A 15575-nucleotide genomic window follows, 5' to 3' on the forward strand; every position below is an offset into this window, starting at 1 on the left:
AATTACGATAATAAAAAATAGCTACCTCATAGGGGTGTTGTGAGAATTAAATAAAATAAGTAAAGTACTGTAGGGACAGAGCCAGGAGTGCAGTTTCCAGGCTCTCGGACTCACGTGGAAAGGTGCTGGCTCGGGTAGTAAATGTCCATAAACTGTGATTGGATGGCCATCAGCTGTGGCTAGTTGGACATCAGCTGAAACCAGTGAGCCATTGGCCACTAATATAACTGCCATGGCTACACTAGCAGTGGATGGTGGCTGGCAAGTGTGGATTGCAGTTAGCAAGTGAGGTTGGTTGACAGAGAAGCAGATGGCAGGTTGCAGATCATGTGGCTCCCACTTCCTCTGTCTCCAGCCCAGCCGCCAGGGAGAATATAGTGGTATGACTCCCCTATCTATGGCTCCGTGGGTGTTCCTTTTTGGCCTCACCATATCCTGCGTTCTTATGCGGAGAGCGGGAGCTGAGACCCTGCATGACACCCTGCATGACAAGTACCTAGAATATGCTCAATAAGTATAGCTAAAATAGTATTGATAATGAACCTCCATTTTAGCGAATTAAGAAGATTATGGAGTCCATACCAGTATAAGTCCTCAATCATTCCACCCTATCACTAGGTTTCTGTTGATCTAGATGTCATGCAGGGCGGCCTGCGGAGCCTCTGGTCCTGCTCCCCACATGAGAACACAGGATATGGTGAGGCCAAAAAGGAACACCCACGGAGGCATAGATGGGGAGTCATACCACTATATTCTCACTGGCGGCATCTGCCTCTCTGCAATCCGCTCTTGCTAGCTCAGCTACCACCTTCTTGCTAGCCCCCATTTTCTGCTAGCGTAGCCACGGCAGTTATATTAGTGGCCAATGGCTCACTGGTTACAGCTGACAGCCAATTAGCCACAGCTGACGGCTATCTACTACCCTTGCCAGCACCTTTCCACGTGAGGCCGAGAGCCTGGAAACTGCTCTCTGGGACTCTGTCCCCACATAAATTACCTTTTTTGGGTAAGAAGTCTTACCCAGGAGATTTCTGGAAGAAGAGTGTGCCTAACTTGAAAATACATATTTAGCAGTATCCAACTTAGGGGGCTTCATTCTTAACTCCCTGAGATCTGTTTCCACATTACTCATACCTGACATAAATCTATGTGACCATGTAATACAAACTATACATTTCATATCAACAAAAAGGTGTGTAGTATCTTAAGAGCAATTTCTTTTTCCCATGGGCAAGTCAATAGAAATTATGATACAATATAATATCCAAGTAAAATAGTTTACCTTAGCAAAAGAAAACTGTAATGAAACCAATTAGTTTCATTACAATTCACATGTGATGTGCATTATCAAAATTTACAAAGATTATTTAGCTGTATTCAAAATCACCAAATGAAAGAAAACAGGTTCTGTCATCACAAAAATCATTGGTTTGGTGCTTTTACACACAAGAAAATGATTGCAAGTTTAAGGCCCAATTATCACTGCTAATTTAAAATTTCACAACCAGATTTTAAAGGAGTTGTTAGTATTTAGTAAATAATAATTATTATTTTTTTGTATTTTGTGCAAACACTTCAAAGAAGGAATTACTCTGTTTTAAAGTGCTATTGGTCTGGGGTTAAAAATCATTTAAATGTTTACTCATAAGGAGTGAGGAGGGGAGAAGAGAAAGTTAGAGAAAGGGAGATGTGTGCTAAGGAAAGATGTTCCCATTTATTCATAATTTAAAAAACAAACAAACTGGAGATTCTATTATGGGAGACTGTATACTGTTTCCCAGAGTTTTCTCAACAGTTTAATTAACGGGAAAATAAAGGGATGAGGTAATATAACTTAAAAGAAACTTAAAATATAAATCATTTTTTAAAATGGGAAAGCCTAATATGCACACTTGGTGAATAATTCACAAAGAAATATAAGGGAGTGATTACCATGAAAGTTAGGATATAGAGAGGGTTTTTGAGGGGGACAGGCTTCATGGAAGTGTTCTAACAAATGTCTATTCTGTACCTGAATGGTGGGTAGTTTACTAAGCTACACCTTTGTCCTGGGTGCTATTCTGAATATAGGCTTTATTTTACAATGAAAGGGATGTAAAAAATCTATAATACAAAAATAAAAGTTACTATGAAATATAACATACATTCATTCTTATATTTATTCAGCAAATATATAAAGAACACTTCAGATGTGCTAGGCACTGGCTCTACACTGAATATTGTCCCTGAGAGAATGCCAAAAAGAGCCAGAGGTGAAGAATTAGATTAAAGCCTCGGAAACTTCAGAAACTTGGGATCACAGCCAGTTAACTGGTTTTCTGAATCTTGATCAGTATTCCAACCAATTTGAAAATAGAGGTAAAACACTCAAAGATGTTTACCCCTGAAGGAAAGACCTAAAATTAAGCATTGCCATTTGCAGGCATAATGAAACCAGTTCTGAACACTCACCTGTAGGTCTGGAATGTGAGAGGCATGCTATTATAATCCTACGTCCTATAGATTTTTGACTAGTCAAATCTCAGCTTAAAATGCAGCAGAACACACACACACACACACACACACACACACACACACACACACACACACCTGCACACGCTCCAACAGTTCCACCAGAACATTTTCTAACAGCATTGGCAAAGAAGAAAACTTTATAGAAGATCCTTGAATATAATCTAGATGCCTTAAGCTTGTGTTATAAATTATGAAGCAAAGTGGATGGAAGTGCTTCTAAGACAAACAGCAAAAGTAAAATATCTATGTAGGTTCCAGCTTGTGTCCACAGTATAAAACAAAAGATTGTCTTTGAGGACAGATATTAAAGGACATGTCACCTTTGGCAAAGGATTTGGTTATTGGGAAGATATCTTTATTTAGCAACACTTGATCCCTTTGTTAGAAGCTATTTTATGTTGCATTTGTATGTGAGAAAGGAAAGTTTCTAAGCAACCATATTGTATGCTGACTATCTTAATCCCAGTAAAATCAGAGTGGTTTTTTTTCCTTGAAAAAGGTGATGTGTCTATTTCTTATAAACTGAATCCTTCGAGCATATGTTGCTTGGTTTTCAGAACTGTTTGGAAATTGATAATATTTTTTACATCAAAGTTTCCAGGTGAGAGAAAAGAGAAAGCAAAAGGGATAACAGACAGAGCCTAGATTGTTTTCCTCTGCCCACAAATAAGATACCTACAGCTTATTCCCATTTAATCCCTATCCTTGCTGACAAATAGAAAAATCAAATGAGTTTTCTTTTTCCGCCCAACAAACCCATTGATGGATATGACGATAAACTGATGAAGCATCTGTTGCCCAATGAGTTTAACTGGTTTGGACTTATGCAAACAGTGTTTCACCAGGAGAGTCGTCTGTCAAAAAGGGCGGTATGGCCAATTTCTGTCACTTCCCCTACATTTGTTAATGAACAAAGCAATTTTTCTAAGTCTTCCAATGAAGTTAGTTTTATCCAGTAGCTTGGGGAGTTAATTTAGATGATTGCCTTTTCATTTTCATATGCTCTCTTCCTGATAGATAGTATCTGCTTGTTTTTGATATAACAATGTTCAATTCATTATATTCTACTTACAAAGCAACACTATAAGACAATAATTATGGGACCAATAGTAAACAGTGGTTCTTTTCTTAGCTCCTTGGAGTTGGGTGTTAAATGCTGAGAAGCTATGTTTCTGTAGATACGCATGCAGACTGGCCAGACGAACTAGGTTCCCTTCCTGGATCTGCCACGCATTACCTGTACTTTTGGACATGTTAGTCTCTGTGTCCCTCTATTTCTTCTTTAAAAAATGGACCTAATAGCTTCTCTCTTATATTGTGCTACAAATGCTCAACAGATGTTACCTATTAGGTGAGATTCTGTGCTCAGCATCACAATTTCTCCACAAATCAATATTTATATCAAAGTAATAATGTGTGAAGGGTTTTATTTTCTAGAATTTCTCTCTCTCTCTCTCTGTTTCTCTCTGCAAGAGATGGCATATTTGAGCATGTTTGACCTCTATTTGGGAATCAATCTTTGATCTTATTGAAGTGTTCTTTGAACTATACATTTGAGAAAAATTTAGAAAGTGAAAAATCCTGGGCCTTACTTCTGACCTCGAGAGGATAGGATGTAGCTGACTCATTTGTGATTTCTGTGGTCAGCAGGCCTGCCAAATGGTTTTGTATTTAGTACGAACAGAAAATATCTCTCCTTGCACGTGCCCATGTTGGAGGAGACCGGTTTGGTTCTGAGCAAGACCATGAAGTGATGTGTCATTTTTTGTTTGTCAACATCCTTTATCCACTGCCCCTGTTTCACTGTCCTTCTCTCTCTGTGGAACCTTCTCCACCATAAACACAGTAACCAAGGAGAGACCATGATAGAATACTAAATAGAAAACAGCCAAAGGATTCAACCCTGGGTTCACTGCCAGGTCATCTGGAAGCAGAAAGGAAAAAAGAAGCCAGGAGAATAATGAAGCTGGAAAGTGTGCAACTTGGAACATGGACAGTCCTAAGTGGACAAGTGCCAGTGAATGCCTGAGCATGCACTGTGCATGCATGTGCCCCAGGAGGGACGAAGAGAGAGACCTCAGTTATCTGGTGTCCCCTGCAGAGCACAGCTGAAGGCGCTCCTGGGATGCTCTACTTTACCTCCATGTACGTTAGTTTTTGAACTTTGACAGCACAAGATATAGCCTCAGGGAGATTACAGAAATGCCCCTTGAATATCTAGTATGCACAGTGTGCACGTCGCTCACCTTCTGCTAGGATACAGCACGACTTGGGTAAAGGGGTGGGAGTGTGCAGGAAGCTGGCAGCCTCTGGACCAAAGAGAGTGGATGGAGAAGCTCCTCGGTGTCAGCACATGCCCGCCTTTCCTGTGCCTCTGTCAAGTCCTAGGAGATTCATGGCCTTTCCAACTTTTGACTGTGGCACCAAGGAAAAGCGCACAGTAATAAAATCAATGGCAAGTTTGTAAGAGCAGAATGAAGGTAGGAGAGGGTAAGGAAATGAGAGAAAGCACGTCTCTCTTGCTCCTCCATAGTTCCACAACCTCTGGTGCTCCGGGCACCCTGTCTTCTCCACCTGCACCCTCTGCTACAATCAGTCCATCCTTGGGTAATTGCACCCTTGAGAGAAGGCCTGGTTCCTTGGCTTCAGCGAATGCCTGTAGATTAAAGTGAAGGCCCCCTGCAGGGAAGAGAACCGTGGGGTTGGCGATCCCTAGTCACCATTTTCTCTCAGCTGCAGCATTGGGCTGGAATCCCATGTAGAGGCCAGCTCCTCTCCCTGACCTAGCCCCCCACTTCCCTCTCCATCTTCCCCTTGTCTTCCCCTCACTGAAACCTGCAGTTCATACAACAGAAGCTACTCCCCTGGGCCCTCAGGGCTCCCAAGTCTCCTGCTCCCTGAGGACCAATGTTCTCACACCCCAGCTCTGTAGCGCCCCTCAGGAATGCTGGCAGAGAGCTCACTGAAGCTGGTGTTGACATGTGCTGCTGGCCCTCTTTCTCCTGCTCTGGGCACCCACATCTGTTTCTCAAATACTGGTAGCAACCCAGTCAATGATGACAGAATTATTCTAGTTGGTCATGACCACTATGATTTTAGTGAAATAGAATAGAAACAAAAGTCAGCATTTGTCACATTTGATAAAGACAGATATTACTTAAAGAAACTTTTCATTCCAGTGGGTTGTGTATGTATGGGTGGATGCACACCCATAGATGAGGTTTTGCAATGTGTAAAATGCATTATCGTGGGTCATGGTCTGGGAAATCAGAGTTAGAGCAGAGCTCCATGAGGCCAGGATTGATGTGTAGTACCTGCCCACCCTACCTGGCACCAGTTCACACCTGATGTGAACAGATGGGGGGTTGAACTTCCAGATACTACAATTGAACTTGGCCCACAACTCTCTTCAAATCACTCTAAAAAGTCACTGACGTAGCAGATAGGTGGCCTATTTTCAATTTTCGCTTTATTTCATTTGATACTTGATGAATTCCTTATTCCTGATTGTACTTCCTTGATTTCTATGCTTTGTGTTTTCTCATTTCCTTCGGTCTCTTCTTCTGCCTGTCCCATAAAATGGCTGTCTACTGGGGCATGGCCCTTGGTGCTCTCCTTATCTCTTAACAATCATGACTGTGCTTAATATGTTCAAACTAATGTTCAAACTAAAGGTGTTTAAAATGCTACATTTGATTCTGTTATAGTCTTCTCTGATTTAGCATGGTCTTCTTCTCATGAAATTAATATAATAGGTAGACACGTTACATGTGGTTACAGTTTCCATAATTATGAAATTCATAATTTCAAAATGTATTTTATATGTATATATATAAACTAGAAAGAAAGAGAGACAGGCTTCTTGATATTCTCTTGTTAGAAATGAACGCTTGTAAAAAAATGCTTCGCACAGCACACACATGTGCCAGTGTGCTACTTGTAATGACGTATAACAAGAATGCGATTGCAACAATAATAGTTGGGCCCTTCAGTGTAGAGCCCCACCTCCAGTGAGGAAAAGCTTTCCAGAAAGTGATATTTTCTAGAATTGATGGTTGGCCGGCCTAAGGCTCTGACCTAATAACCTGACACTCTTTGCGGGGCAGTTTTTAATGCTTCAGCATGCATTGGTTGTCCATAATGGCCACACAGGACAATTAAAACATTTCCATGCTGCATGTTGTGCTTTCAAAATCATTTACACCATCCACAATTCTTTTCCAAGTCAGCCTTTTCCTGTAGGTTCCACTGTGTAATTTTCTATGCAGCTCTTTGTTCCTAATTCTATGGCTAAATTGGTCTTGAGCACCACATTCAGAAAAGGAAATGAAGCTTTTGAAACTTGCTACTGATTCAGAGAGCTTCTCTCATGGCGTTATCTATGGTCTCAGCAATTATATATTGTTTTCATCGAAGACATTTTTATGTGAATAAAATAATCTCAGTTTCTTAAATGAGACAATTGAACTTTATTTTACCTTGTTTCCCCTGGGCTGTGAGTTCCTTAAACTAAGAGAACAACTTTGTTCAAGTCCCTGATAAGAGCACAGCTTTTATTCTCTTTATTGACTGACATCTATGTTCGGAATATTGCACAGCTGCATTACATGGACAAGACAGGGTGGAGTTGAGCATTACCCTGTGGATGCCGGTCTGAATAACTTAGACCCACATGATAACTGTCAACACAGGAACTGAGTGTCCTGCTGTCTTGTTTATATCGTCTTTGGGTCTGTAGCTCTTTCTCACCAACCTATGTCCTGATAGGAGCAACGAGTTAGATACTCCACTGCCAATTCTTGCAATTCCATATGCACTAGCATTTTTCTTCTATGTTTAGGGCCTTGTAATTTGCAACTCTACTATCTCTGGGAGAACGTAAGGCCAAGTACTCAAAGTCACATGTAAAGACTGTTGCAATGGGGAAAGTCCTTACCTCCTGAGGTAGATTTCATTTTTTATTGTTCAAATATTCATTTTTCTTTCCTGGGGACATGATACTTCTTTGCCAATGGCTGTCAGGCTTGGCCATGAAACAGTAAATGTTTCTTCTGATAGGATAATTTGGAGAATTCCATAAGCCCAGCACCGACCTTGCTGAGTGGCATGTCACTTGTGTGAACAATGTAATGTGAAAGGAATGACATACATTGTCTTTGGGCAGAAGCCTCAAAAGTTAGCTCATGGTTCCCCTTATCTCTCTTTTCCTTCTACATCAAGACTGACAGCATCCCAGAGAATGGCTCCATCAGACTAGGTCCCAGATTGAAGATAACACTGAACAGAGCCAAAGTGGAGTCTAGCTAGACATAGAACATGAGCAAGAAATAAAACTGTGGTGTCATAACCCCTAAGAGGTGAGGGGTATTCGTTAATTAGCAGTGAAACTTAGACTGTCCTGACTGATACACTTTCTAATCTGTGGCTATTTCCTATAGAGTTACCATAACTTTGAATCTGGAGCTACTATGAATCATTCTTTTTTCCCCCCTCAAATCATAGGATTTGAGTTCTATTTATCCTCCTCAGTAAATATTGTGCTATACACATTTTTTTTTATGTGTGTTACTAAATTATACAATGACTCTTAAAAAAAGATCTCCAATGCAGGAATGTCAACCCTGGTGATGAAAGACACGTGACCAAAGAGAGTTCCTGGGATGACTTGGAGAAGGGTCTGTACCCACAGTGCAGAAAACATGTGATTGATAAGGGATTTGCCTGTCTTGGCTGGAGGTTGCTACAGCTGCTCTTACACTTGCTGGGTGAGCTCAGACTTCTTTTGCAGGATATGTGGAGCCTTTCAAACACAAAATTCATAAACATTTTGTCCCTCTGCATTCCATCACAAGTTTACATTCCATCTGCTATAATGGCCTGCACAAATTTACATCAAAGCTCAAGAGATAGGAAATGGTAAATGAAATCCACCAATACCATTGAACTGGTATCATATGACTTCCACACATCAGATTTAAGTGCCAGACTGTTAAAAAAAACAGACTGGGTGAATCTTGTTCACTTAAAAAACATGTCTAATTGAACTATTATATAAAATTTGTGGATATATAATGTTTATCTGTCTATATATATGTAGAGAAGTATACTGATTTTGACAGGTGCATTGGGCACAAAGAGCTCACAAAATTCATGGAAAAGAGGAAACTTTTTGTTGCTCTCTAAAATGTTAGAATATTTTAGAAACAAAGATTAAAGTTTTTGGATGACAATCTTCAGAGAGTTAGAGAAAAGTGTGCCTGCAGGGGTGGAGGCAGTAAAGTAATATATGATTTCATAATGATGTATAGCTATTTCCCTAGACTGTGCTGGCCTTGGAAAAAAGCAAGAGTGTGATTAATAATTATGATAATACTGGATATCTAACAAAGTCAATATATGTCTATATTTACCTTTTTCCCTTAAGGTCTTAGTTGCTACTATTATTCTGACTTTTTAGCGTTTTCTTTCTTTCTTTCTTTCTTTCTTTCTTTCTTTCTTTCTTTCTTTCTTTCTTTCTTTCTTTCTTTCTTTCTTTCTTTCTTTCTTTTGTTTTTTGCACTACTAGAATACAGACTCTAAAGTTAGATGAACTAGGTTCAATGTCTTGGGAAATTTACCTAATTTCTCTATCTTTGTTTTTGCGTCCATAAAATGAGAGTTTTGAAAAGTACCTATCTCAAAAGATTGCTTGGAATATTAAGTTAGATAATTCATATAAGTACGTAGAATAGAGATTGTCACTCTGATAGCTGTGAATATATATTATAATGTTCTCTGTGCTATTTTATTTAATTTTGTCATTATTTGATACAGTTTTTTAAAATAATTCTCTTCTCCATCTATCTTCTCCTTGCACTTACCTTTTTATAAATTTAGAAAAATAGGTATTGATTATTTTGATTATTCTTCTAACCAAGATGAAGTTACAGAGACTAGATTTCTATTCTACTCAAAACAATAGAAGAAACAGTCAAAAATATGAAACAAGGTTTTCTGGTATTGGGTATCATCTAGAGCAGGACAGCGGTTCTTAGAGAAAGGAAACAAACAGAATGCAGCTTGTAATTGCTACCACTTACTATCAGGAGAGTCTTCAGATTCAGTGTAAGAAAATGATTCCCCAGGAGAAACCTGACTATTTCGCTGAATTGAGGAGATGGAACTGAGAATTCAGAGGTGAAAGTGGATGGAGTAGCTCCTATAGGTACCTGGGAGAGAGAGAGAGAGAGAGAGAGAGAGAGAGAGAGAGAGAGAGAGAGAGAGAGAATGCATTCTGAAAATCTGTAGAGGGGTCCCCTGAAATCTTCAGCTGAGGGTCATTGCTCATAAGGAAACTACTCTCATCTGGGAAAAGCACTACCTGAAAGAATCAAGGAAACAGTCCCTGGAGTTTGCACAAGGAATAGCATGTGTTCCCACCATCCAGAGAAAAAAATACTTTTAATTCATGGGGTATCAGTAGGGTACTGAGTGAGATTTTGCCTGAGGAGTGGGCATGCATATCCCTGGAATAAAGTCTTCTTTGGTCCCACTGAAAGAAAGACCTGAAAAGTCCAAACTGTTCCCAAGTAACATAACTGTGTCCTAGAACAAAGACCAAGGATTTGTATAGGAATAGAAATATCCATCACGGACAAGATACACAATGTCTATCATTCAATAAAAAAATTTATCAGTTGTAAAGAAGCAGACAAATTGAAAGAGACCCAAAACAGATCTGAAAATGACACAAGCAATACAATTATTAATAAAGACACGAAAACATTTGTTATAACAGTATTCTACATGTCCAAGAAACTACAGGAAAAACGGAGCGTGTTTTTGAACATTGAACAAAAATTGAGGCAGAGACTCAGAAGATGTAAAAATGAGTCAAATCAAACTTCTAGTGATGAAAACCACAATATCTGAGTAGAAAAATTATACTAGATGAGATTAGTAACAGACTCGTCATTGCAGAGGAAAAGATTGGTGAATTTCAAAACACAGCGAAAGAAACTATCCAAAATGAAGCAGAGAAAAAAGACTGACAAAAAAATGAAGAGTGTCATTGATCTGTAGGTCAATTTTAAGCAGTCATATATATGTATAATTGGAGTCCCCAAAGGAGAGAACAGAGGAGGAACAGAAAAACTATTTGAAAAAAATAATGTGAAAAAGTTTCCCAAATTTGGTGAAAACTATAAAATCAGTTCTCCAAGTAATTCAACCAACACAAAAAAGCCTAAAGAAAACAACACAAAGGCATACCATAATGAAATTACATGAAGAGCTCTCTTAGCCAAATTTTCAAAGGTTTGGTATGACAGTGAATAAATATTTTAATTTTTTCCCCAAAGGCTACTTGTTCTTTTTTGTTTATTTAAGTCCATTGAGATGAACATATCCCAGGACTTGATCTGGAGGGTCATTCATTGTCCTCAGTGCTCTTTGGCCTGAACAGAAACTTTGACCGTAGACATGTCCCCTCGTACCTCAAGTCTTTTCCCACTAGCTTCCTTTGGGAGTTCTGGGATGACCTACAGCATCCCTCCATTTCTTTTGTCTTTCCTGCCTCTGCCTGGGGCACCTTCGATCTATTCTGTGTTTTTATATCTACTATAAACAGAATTCCTGATGGCCTGTTCTGATACTCCTGCAAATCCAAGGTGGGCAATTGGATTTGCTAACACTTCCTATCTACACCAATAGAAATTTAAATCACCTTTGTTATTTTCACTTTATTGCTTCAGGCTACTGATAGACTTTGAGAGATCAAAAGTCAACCTGTAGTCACCTTAGCTATAATCGATGTTAGGCCTTTTGAGAACATCATTTTTTTTTCTCCTTGGACATGACAGATTTTATTTCATAAGCACATTTTTATTTGCTTTTTCCTTCTCTTGGGAACATTCCCCTCTGCATTTCACAGGACTGTGATCTTTTCATTTACATCCCAGCTTAAATGGCCTCCTTGCCTCAAGTGGATTCCATTGTTATTCTCCATCACAGCACCCTATCTTTCCTTCACAAACCTTATCACACCTTGTAGTCAGGCCGATTTTGATGCAATGGTCTCTTTCTCTTTCTCTCTGATACATGAAAAGGGGTAGGAAGGACCAAAGAGTTAGGGGAGACACTATTATAGTCAGGAACCCAGAATGCTGCGTTTCAGTGCATGAATTCATACCACCAACCAGCTGATATTAACCCCGTCAGCCCTGGGAGGGAAAGCCAAGAGAACTGCCTTCCTTGCACCTTCCGAAGCATCAGATGGAAACCTCTCACTGATTACATAGATCACTGTCACACCATGACACCGTATTTTACCCTAGACACAACCCCGGTTAATATTGCATGAGGTGCTCATTAGCATGCACAGAGATAATAGCTGGGCAGAGGGCTGTGGTGCCACTTGTGCCCTTTGGAGGGTTTTATAAGTAAATAAAATTGCTTTAAAAACAAAAAGGCAGGGATGGGGCTTGCCATTCCAGGAATTATTCCCAGGACACACTGTATAACAGGATGAACGTGTTTGAGCATTAAATGGAAGAGCCATGAAATTCTTGAATTAAAAATGTATTTTGGCCTAAGAAAGGGGAAAATATTATTTTCATGGTGCTATAAAGGAATAAAGTTTTGGCATAGCTCATGAAAATAAGTGGTAAGCTAATAGAACACACAGACAAATATGTATTATCAGTAAACTCTAGAAAATACTGTCAGTGAAAGGAATTTTCATATACTCGTGATTTTAACATGCAATAAAGAATAAGTCTTTTACGAGGCACAGGTAATTTGGTAATGATAGAATGTGCTAGGTAGGTGGTTTATTTTGCATTAATTAGAAGTTAGGGATTATTAAAAAACACATTATTATAAACAAGGTATTACTGTAAAAATTGCTCACTCATATAATTCATTACTTAACTACATTTAAGCAACTATTTTCATTACATTTATGTGCTCCTGTACACAGATAGTAGATATGTTTATGGCTTTATGAATTTTATTAGAATGTTTTATTTATCAATCCTGTTTTACTATCTTCAACATAGACAAATACATTGAACTATCTTTTTTATATTTGTTATTAGGCCTCTCATCTGTTATAAGGAGTATTTAAGTATGTTTCTCTCTCTCTCTCTCTCTCTCTCTCTCTCTCTCTCTCTCTCTCTCTCTCTCTCTTTCTCTGGCTCTCTCTCTCCCTATACCCAGCAAATTTGCCCTCCTCTGTATTGAAATTATGTAAAACACTTAGAAACCACAAAAACACTTTATTTTGGGAGTGGACATGTGAAGGCAGGCCTTCTCTATACCGAGGAATTCTTTGAAATGGAAAGGAAAATCCCAAGAGTGAAATTTAACAGTAAATTTAATCAAGAATAAAGATCAATAGTGTAAATGTAACAAAGGACAGATCATTTATTGCTTATAATTTACAAAACTACAACAGATGAAGCATATTAATAAGACTCCTAATAAAATAATAACAGAGAAACCATGAAAGAGATTTTCAAATCCTTTGAAATCCCTAACTGGTTAATCCTTGAGAGTTTAGGGGTATTTTTCCAAGTTATATAGATGAGGAAATTGAAGGAGGCTATGGCTCAAGGCCATGAAACGAACAAATAAAAGGGTAAAACTTGTAACCAACAGCTCTGTACTCAGACCACAAAGAGAGACAGCATTTCCAGCTTACAAAAAAACAAAACAAAACAAATCCATTGCTGTTTGCTGAATGACGGGTACAGCTGACATACGTATTTGCAACTGACAGAACCTGCTTTTGCTCTCTCTACTTTCTTTTACACAAAGCACAGTGCTTGGCACAATAAGCATTCGTTAAAGAAACAAATGAAAAGAACAAACAGGTAAACAAATAGGTTTCTGAGAGAATATCCTTGTGTAAACTCGGTTACCAAATGTTTGACCACAATGTTCTCAAAGAGAATCTGATCACGTAGGCAAAATCAGAAAAACTAGGAAATTATTTATTTGACAAATTAACTCTGTGGCCCATTCAAATGATCATTTTTGATACTAAGCCAGAAACAGCTGGTGGTTATATTGGAAAGACAGCATGTCAGTGAACGTTGTGCTGGATCTGGGCATCTTAGGCTTCCTTACTCTATTTACCAAAAATCATTTTATTCTGTGTTTATGGACTGAGAATAATACTATTTAATAGCTAAGAATTCCGTTTTTGTTGTTGTTACTGTTATTTCTGTTGTTGTTTCTTCTTCTCAACTCCTTAAAATGACCCCGGCAACAGTGAGATCAGTACATTTCTTCACTTAGAACTATAGGTTTTGTAACTGAAGTTGTGACATGTGCAAATTTATGTACACAGCAATGGTTTAATCATTGAATGTCCTGTTTTCTTTCCCTGACCTTCCTTTCTATTGCTTAGCATAGCCAAGTATACCAAATACCAGCATTTCATGCAACATTATTTTATCAATTTAGTAATGAATTCACAAGAGACATTACCCACACCCCCAAATGTCTGTTTATAAATGTACACTGACCTGGTCATCTTCCTCTTGCTGTGTTCCCTTCTTCAGATAAGATTAGCTGCTAGACTCGAATTGAATACAGTCAGATGAAATGGGAGTATATGGATATGTGCCAGTTATGGGAGCTGGTACCACAATTAAGCTTCAGAGAGGTGAGATCAAGTAAATGCTTGAAGGGTACCCCTTCTCAACATCTCAGGGTGAAACACTTGGAAAGAGAAGATCTTTTTGTTGGTTGCAAGTTAAAAAATATATGTTGAGTTCAACAGAAAAGCCAGTAGTGGGCCATAGGAATTATGAAAAAACATCAGAATCTGCCAAAAATGAATTTCCTTTGGTATAGATCTCTTACTTCCTTTATCAAGTGTGAGAGTTACTTTGACTAATAAGATCAAGAAGACAGCCTTCAGGTCCAGGCTCGTTTGTCTTCAGGAAAGACAGACAAAGACAGATAAACTTCAGTCAAGATAATGCTTTTCTGGACTGAGAAGGCACACAGTTACTGACGGGCGTTTCATTTTAATTAAAAAAATTTCAGATGAGAGGACAAAAATTTTAGCCAATCAGCATAAATTGTTCTATTTATTCACAGTGGCATTAAATTGGAACATTCGTGACTTCCATTCTTGCTTTGCAATAGCACAATACATTTCTAACTATATTTATTATAAACATGTCAGTCTATTATCACTAAAATGTATTTTAATGCACTTTAAGTTTAAAAAGTGTATTCAAATTTACTGGTGAAAGAGGTTTGTGCAGGGGATGTGTGGTGTTGGAAAATCAAACAATGAGGTTGTACAATCCCTGAAGTCTTGAGAATCCCAGTGGGAATCATTCTCCTAAAATTTTCTCCAGTCCTTCTCCTCATCCATTGGCCCCTGACCTCAGATATATACCATCATCAGTGACTTCAGAACAGCTTAAAAACACTTTTCCAAACTTCCAACATCCCTCCCACATATTTCAGGATTTCTTGCTTGTGTTCCCTTGTGCTTATTTGGTGAACTGGACCCTTTTGAGCACAGCACAACATCAGTTCAGGGCCTAGTCAACATCAGTTCTCACTCCCGTGTGGTAAGATGGAAACTAAGCTTTTATTTCATGGAATCACGTTTCGGCAGATCTGGCTTTGAATGTTAACTCTCTCAGTTCTTTCTTGGACTTAGCCAATTTCCATTAATCACCAACAATCACTGAGAACATACAAGGCTGTTCTCTTCAGGTCCAGAGACAATGACTGCATATTAGTTTTTACCCTACAAAAAATGGGGTTGGAAAGTAATTTTTTACTTTTATTTTATTGGGGAATCTTGTGTTTCTCCAGGGCCCATCAGCTCCAAGTCATTGTCCCTCAATCTAGTCATGCAGGGCACAGCTCAGCTCCAAATCCAGTCTCTGTTTTCAACCTTTAGTTGCAGAGGGCGCAGCCCACCATCCCATGCAGGAATTGAACTGGCAACCTTGTTGTTGAGAACTCGCGCTCTAACCACCTGAGCCTTCTGGGAGCCCCTGGAAAGTAATCTTTTGTTATCTCACATCTGGGGCTGAAGTGCCATGCAG

This window comes from Rhinolophus sinicus, chromosome 16 (genome assembly GCF_057876585.1).
Source record: "Rhinolophus sinicus isolate RSI-liver-muscle chromosome 16, RSI-T2T, whole genome shotgun sequence".
Taxonomy (NCBI): domain Eukaryota; kingdom Metazoa; phylum Chordata; class Mammalia; order Chiroptera; family Rhinolophidae; genus Rhinolophus; species Rhinolophus sinicus.